Consider the following 7736-nt stretch of genomic DNA (forward strand, 5'->3'; position numbering starts at 1 on the left):
TCAATAAAATTCACTCACTCTAACTTCACTCTTTAAAACTTCTCTTCTCTAATCTTCTATTTCTAAACTTAGAAAAATCTCCCCTTTTTCTAAGTTCTAAATTCAATTTTCACTTTTTCCTCTTATAACTATAAGAATTGTCTCACAGTACGTTTCTTTGCCTTCGTTGACAAAAACGCAACAACTCACAGAAGCTCCAAATTGTTCTGCTCACGGAAGCAACCACAACGCTCCAACTGCAAAATTTTCAGTCTCACAGTACTGAAAGCATCCTAATTGAAGAATTTTACCAGGTATGCAAATAACTTCTCAATATAAACTCGAAGTGTTGTTCAAAAGAACATCTTACGCGGATACATTTAGATATATCCAAAATTTCAAACCTAAACAAGTCCGCTTTCAAGATATCTTTTACAACCTTGATCACATCTTATATTCACACACTTGTTGTGAATGGGTTTAGAGACTCTAATAGCGAACACATTGCTCTTTTCTTTCTCCCAATTTTTCCACCACAAGCAACACCAAAACTTTTTGAAATTCTTTATACAGATATTGTCTACACCGTTGATCTTGACACCATCCCAGCCTCATATGATATAAAATATATTAAAGAAATCCTTAGATTGGATGAACCATACCAACAAATTGTCAAACAACAACAACAACACAACAAATGAAACTATATATTCACACGTTATCTTTTCATTTGAACGGAAACACTATACAAGTGCTGAGTTGTTAACAGTTTTCTCTGCTGAGTTTTTAGATCTCCTCTATCTTCATAATGTGATCCCACCAGAATCACCCTGCGCAGCAATCAGAGTAAACACAACTACTTTAAATATTTTAATAATTGTTATCCCCACCTCTACTGACTATAACACTTTTTATTGCGATAATTGCCCCACCTAAGGCCAAAGATTATTGTCACAGTTGCGTCTTCGAATCAACAATCCAACACTAACCCAAGTGCTCCCCCGTCTCAGAATCACCTAGTTGCTCATACAGCAAAGCAACTAAACAATCAATGCCCAAAACGTCATCAATTAAACTCTTTAATAAAAAACCACAAACACAAGAAACTGAGAAACACCTATACTCAGTCATAACTACTGCCAAATCTGCAGATAGACCTCGTTCTACTGGACACTCTCTCCCACTGTACCCCACAATCGGTAATCCCATTTTCCTCATCAAAGGCAAACACAAATACAACAAACGCAAGCACAACAGCAACAACAAATAACCCCACAAATTTTATTGCCACACTCTGGTTTTCTCTGAAATACAACACTTCCTCCACCCACACTTATACCAGCTCCTCCACGAGCACCACAACTTGAATTACTTAATTACTCAAACACTCCACAGTTCTCCATTCCACCAATAAATTTTGCAAACACACAAAACTCGTAGTTCAGAATTGCCACAGCCAATTCACACTGTTTCAACTATTAACGATACCACACATGATATTAGCCTACTTTCTGACACTTCTATTTCTGATCAAATTAGTTCTCAATTCTCCTCACCATCTCCCTCACAAATTGCGAATTATCCCTTTAATCCGCCACAAGGAACAATAAGAAGTATTGAACGCTTACTGTCACAAGCACACTGGAATCACTCTTATAATATAGTCAATTCATCACCTTCGCTTCAAAGTTTTCCAGGCACACTGTCACAAGCACACTGGAATCACTCTTATAATATAGTCAATTCATCACCTTCGCTTCAAAGTTTTCCAGGCACACTGTCACAAGCACACTGGAATCACTCTTATAATATAGTCAATTCATCACCTTCGCTTCAAAGTTTTCCAGGCACACCGCCGATAATCACTCTAAGTTCAAACTCGTCTACACCAGATTCAGATCAACATTCTCACCACTGTATTGGGAAACAACCCGATACGACACGAACTTACTCAACTCTACCACTAAAATTAGACCCTAAGTTTATTGTTCCCTCACCCGCCCTCTTTGGAGACCATAACAACGGTGAACAATTGCATAATTGGGCTAAACAAAGAATATCTAAATCATACAAGATAACACCTGTAAAAAACAAAGAGCTCACGAACTACTAAAACAATCAAAAATCACTTTCTCTGTTGCAATTGTTTTCGAACAAGGGAAACTTATTTTTCACCCACAAGCTGCAGCACCACCTATCTTTAGAGTCAAAACTAACCTATCATCCTTTGTTGGCCAAGAAATACACCACAAATTTGACAGATAAACGAAAAACCCCGCAGGATATTTCGTCTTCTATAAACCACACTCTGGACTTTCTTACACATGTCCAATGCAAATTTAATTTTCATATTATTTAATTTATTCTTTTCATGTCCATTCCCAATAAAACAACCAGTTAAAGTTGATCAACACAACAATTCTACACCCAAGACAGGCATACAGGATCACACAATATGATTGTTCCCCAAAGCATATCACAAACATGCAGTATTATAAGCTCAATAAAACTGTTGAATGTAAGTTCAAGCTGGCCAATTTTAAAATACTCCCCACCCAAGTACAAATCTTTTCAAAAATTCAAACACTATAAGTACACGCCTACGCCACACAAGCTACTTAGCGACAAGGAAAGTTTTTGTCACAAAATTTCACTCAAAAGTCGCTTTAGGTTTTATCACGATAATTTTTATGTTAATAATATGGAAAGACCTTTTTTTCCCACAGAAACTGAAGCTCGTAGAGAACTTGCACGCGTTGGTCTCATAAGTAAACACCACTGCCGCCCTCAAATGATACAATTCGATGTACTAGACGACCCCGCTGGCAAGCTAATATAGAAGAAAAACAAGACCGTTTTCGACTTGACCGTTTTAGACCTTTTGCTCTCCAACACGGAAGCATGGCCTATAACCCATGAGATCATAATTGGACTCCTAATGTCACAGATAATCCCTGGGCTAACTGTCCCGGTAAAAACCCAGAACACGAATATCATGTCATCCATACACTAGGATGGTCACTCCAATTAACTAACATCACCCTCACCTTCGATGTTGCCTCAGAACACAAGTACTACGGCAAAGTTCGCATTAAGTGCAACTTAGAACGAGGCTACTGTCCTCCAAATCACGCTATTAAAGCCACAGTCATTTGGGAACCCAAAAACCACTGCCGTATTTTTGATGGTGGAAGATTACACGCACGTATGATTAAACTTCGATAACGATACTTCATTGAAACACTTGAGACAGTGAAACTAATTGCGGCCACAAACTCATGGCACACATGTTTTCTAGCCGTTCTCAGAAGCACATCTGTGATGAATCTGCACATTCACGTTTTGAGGAACTCACAAAACCTCTTTATAATTGTAATGAAGATCGCCAATATTATGCCACTCAATATCAGGATATTATGCCACTCATATTATGCCGCCAATGTTATGCCACTCACTCTGCTGCGTCTGACAATTTACTCTCTAGTCTTACTGGAGTTCTCGGAAGCGTAAAAGAAAGCATGGACTAGTCGCTTCGAGAAATGAGACGACAGAGGCAATTTCTCGAGCGCCTGACCTTCTCAACCGATAACGCTGGCTAAAGCAATTGCACCGCTCCAAGTCAAGAGGCACCCATCTTGTGTGGTGACATTAATCTTTCAGCAATTGAAGGATTTGATGGCGTTTATGGTATAAAATTGACTCCTGCTGTATTCACTGTCACTGAACTAAAGAAGGGAATGATAGATCCATGAAAGTGTGACAAAAAACCAGAGCAAAGCTGCCCGATAACAAAAGTTTTGCTATCAAATGGGCATTGGAGCAAAGGTTTTCAAATCAATGTGAGCACGCGAGGAGCAGCCTCAACCAAAAAAGGCTCGACTTGCTCAAGCAACCAAAAGTAACTGCGTCAGTTGTCCCTGAAAACAACTTGTGAATAATTTGAAAACTGTGCGAAAATGCTACACCTTTACTTCATCGCTTTTTTTGTATACTTCAATGACAGAATTGTTGATTTCTATGTTGAGTGAAACCCTTTGCAGAAATTTTACGACTTCTTAACATAATTTTCGGTTGTATCTTTCAATTACGTTGCTAAAATTTTTTTCATTATGTCAAATTGATGTTGTTCTGTTTTCTTTTTTTTATTGAACAAAAGGTTTTCTTCAACGTTAACTTTACTACATTCCTTCCTATTGAACTGATGATTGTCGCACTTTTGTTCTTTTCTTCAAGAGTATATCGCTTTAAGAAAATCCATTTTCTGTGAGTCATTTTATTTAAAATATCAGATATACAGATAGGCATTTAACTTTTAGAGTTTTCGCTCAAAGTTCATTGTTATTAGAAATCTTACGCTTAAGGTAAAATGAATGTCAAGTGGAAAGATTTAGCAAGAATTGATGCCATTCTCACTAATCGTTTTGTTGACTCTGAGAGGAACATCAGCCATAAATTAGAACTTGAAGAAACTCTCGACAAGGAATCAAGATCGAGATTGAAAATGGTGAGTTGGACGGAGAACCCATTCGAAATGGTTATTAGTTTTTTGAAAGAAAATTTTTGTGGGGCAACTACTCCAGAGACAGTGGCTTCGTCAGCTTGTTTGCGTGTTTGCAAAAAAGTTGCTTCCTGCGAACGCCCGAATACTTTATCTGTACGGCTTTCTAGCACCAATAAATGTGGTGGATATTAAGGACAGAGAAAAAGATTTTCAGTTTTTGATTTGTCGAATACTGAAAAGTTCTTGATGCTTGGACCAGCATCTATTGTGAATTCCTCATGCAGGAGTAACTCGTCTTACGATTCAGAGCAAAAGAAAAATATATTGTTTATAAAAGTGGGCGGACAGTCTGTGTTGCCTGGAGTGGAAATAACAGTTTTGTAAAGTGGAGAATACTTTGGGCCAAATCGAATAAATTGCCAGTGCTCGCACATTGAATTCCATGGCGCGCATCTACATGTATTTTCAACTCGAACACGCTCAGGCAAAGCTTTCGGTGATGCATCTCTCAATGAAGAAGTCCCATCCCTTAGTGCTGTTAACGAACTAGATGACCAGGTTGAATATAATCCAGTTGGGCAGTCAGCTGAAGAACAAGACGCAGATGATGAGAGCAGCGAAAATGGAATTTTAATCTCTACAAGTCTGGCAGATCAGCAACAAAAATTGAACATTGAAGGAGTGCAAAGAATGGATTTTTCTCAAAACAGCAGGGATGGAAGAAAAAGAAGAGTGCCAAAGACAAAATTTGTACCTTTTAGAAGAACAAAAAAGAGCGAAATGTTATCGCCTCCCGGAGTTTCTAAATCCCGAGCAGTTTATTCAGGCTAACCAATTGTAAGCAGTGATGAGGATCGTCCATCAATTGATACCCCTACCACTGAACTTGTGGCACCTTTGCAGTCAGCCCCAATCAGAGAAATAATTGTTTGGGATGGCATTTTTTTGGCAGACCTGGATTCTGATACTGAAATTGTGCCTGCTTCTTCCGATTCAGCTGAATCAAATTCACTGTTGTTGATACAAAAAGAGGGCTAAGAAGAAGAAGAAATGCTGTTCCCGAATTCCTTGCTTTCAGTTAGATAGTTTCGCTCTGAATTACTTCAGATAAGATCTCATCATAGTTTTTCTGATCGCACTTTGAAAATGATAGCTATGTGCCTGCCAGCGGCAAACAGTTTTCAGACGAACAGTTTCAACTCAATCCAGATGTTTCAATCAAATTTAATGAAATCAGTTTCAAAAACAGTTTGATCAAATGGAGTTTGTCTGACTTTGAATATTAAAACCTTGATATCAAAAGTCATAAAAGAGAATCTTCAGATTCTTGATCAAAGTAAAAACTGGATCCCTGAAAAAGTGCTGAAGCTGTCATCTGTTAATAACAGTTCAGGTGAAGCCATTCATTTGATCATAAACACAAATGGTGTTTCGCCCAGCAAGTCTTGTAAAAAACAACTGTACCCTGTCTGGATTCAATTAGCAAACTTACCCTGTTCCATCCGGACGCAATATAAAAACCATATACTAGCAGCATTGTTTGGGGGTGTTGGGAAGCCATCTTGGGACGTTTTTCTTCACTGTCTTACCAATCAGCTCATGCAGCTGAATGAAGAAGGATTTGAGCTGACCATGAAAAAAAAGACATTTTTGATTGTAATTTTCCTATTTGCTAAGTTATTTATATTAATGCAGGTAAACCATAAGTTTAGGCGAAAGTAAGTTGTTGCTTTGCCGTCTTTGATGTTGTCGCTAAAGCTGCTCTTCTCAATCAGACTAAGTTCAATGCAAGGCTGTCCAAACAAATTGTCCAAACAAAGCAATAAGCCGGAGAGCAACCTTCAAAAAAGTTTGGGTGTATCCATACACTGCCACCGAAACAAATAAAACAATAAAAGGACGGCAGTACAATTTACAATGTCTATACGCTTGACCTATCAGCTGTGATACGTTTGACTAATTTATTGCCAACGCTGGTGTGCCGAACGCTGCTGTGAATGACTATATGCGTCAGGCTCTGCTGGGCGTTGTAAAACTTCTCTCTTCAACCTTCAAATGAAAAGAATGAGTTTCGGTAAATCGGAAACTTTCTCTAACAGGCTGAAGTCAATAAAGTTCCAGAGTGGATTCGGCTGAAAAACACCCGCGAGCCAGGCCACCTAGCTGAGCAATTTAATGCAACAGGTCCCTTGTCTGGACTTTATGCAATGGGTTTTGAGAGTGCGAACTATCAGCTTACGCTTTTTGTTACGCAAACGGTAAGCTCTCAATTGACGCCTGATCTCATCGTGAAGAAGTATCTACGAAAATTTTTTGTTGAGCAACGACAACGCTGCTTTTTTCGAACGAAGTTAGGCTTGCCAAAGACCTAGTTGAATCAGGAATTGCCAATCATCTGCAGCCACAAGAACCGTTCAAGAGTTACTTAAAGGTAACATTCAACGAGATAACTTTTTATGCCCACAAAAATGTCTGTAGTGAAACTGGTTGTTCACATTTTGCCACCTATTTTGCTGAAGCAACTACAAAAGTTGAAAAGATTTAACAATTTGTTGCTTTTGATGATGGTTTCTATGTGTGTGTCAAGACGTTCAAAACTCTATCAAGCCTCATGGCCTTAGTTGAACGGGAATGTACGGATGAAGAGATAAAGACTTGCCTTGCAGACTCACTTGAAGCTCGTCATCTGCATTATGTTATTGAATCAGAAAATGTTTATGTATTTTTTAAAACCTCCCTGTTAATTTCTCAGTGTCCTGCCTATAGGAGTGGAAAGTTTCTGTTTTGTTCGGTTTTGTGCAATATTTTTGAGCATGATTGAGATATTCGGATGAATTTATTTTCAAAGTTTCTCAGTGTCAGACAAGATATTTCGGTAGAACTGAACTATATCGACTGTAATAGATAATTAGTTTGTTGATGTTTTGAACAAAACTTTGTTTTCTTTGGAAATTTTTTCATGGCGTGCTCAGATTTAAAATTCGGAAGATATTTTTCGGGAGAATTTTACTTTTACTCGGGTATTTTCCGGTAGTTTGTTAAATATACATTATTTTTTTGCCTCTTGTTGATAGTCTACTTGACGTTTTGAGTAAGAGTAAAAAACATACTAAATTTATTTTTGTTGTTGCTTAAATGGTCAGCCCAGGAGGGTTGCTTTCAACTGTGCAAATTAACAGATGACTTTTTTGGCTAAAGTTTTTCTCTGAAGAATTTTTCTACTCCTTTTTGCTCGAACTTGAGCACTTAAAATTTC

The sequence above is a fragment of the Convolutriloba macropyga genome, chromosome 1 (genome assembly GCF_964194025.1).
Source record: "Convolutriloba macropyga chromosome 1, txConMacr16.3, whole genome shotgun sequence".
NCBI lineage: Eukaryota > Metazoa > Xenacoelomorpha > Acoela > Convolutidae > Convolutriloba > Convolutriloba macropyga.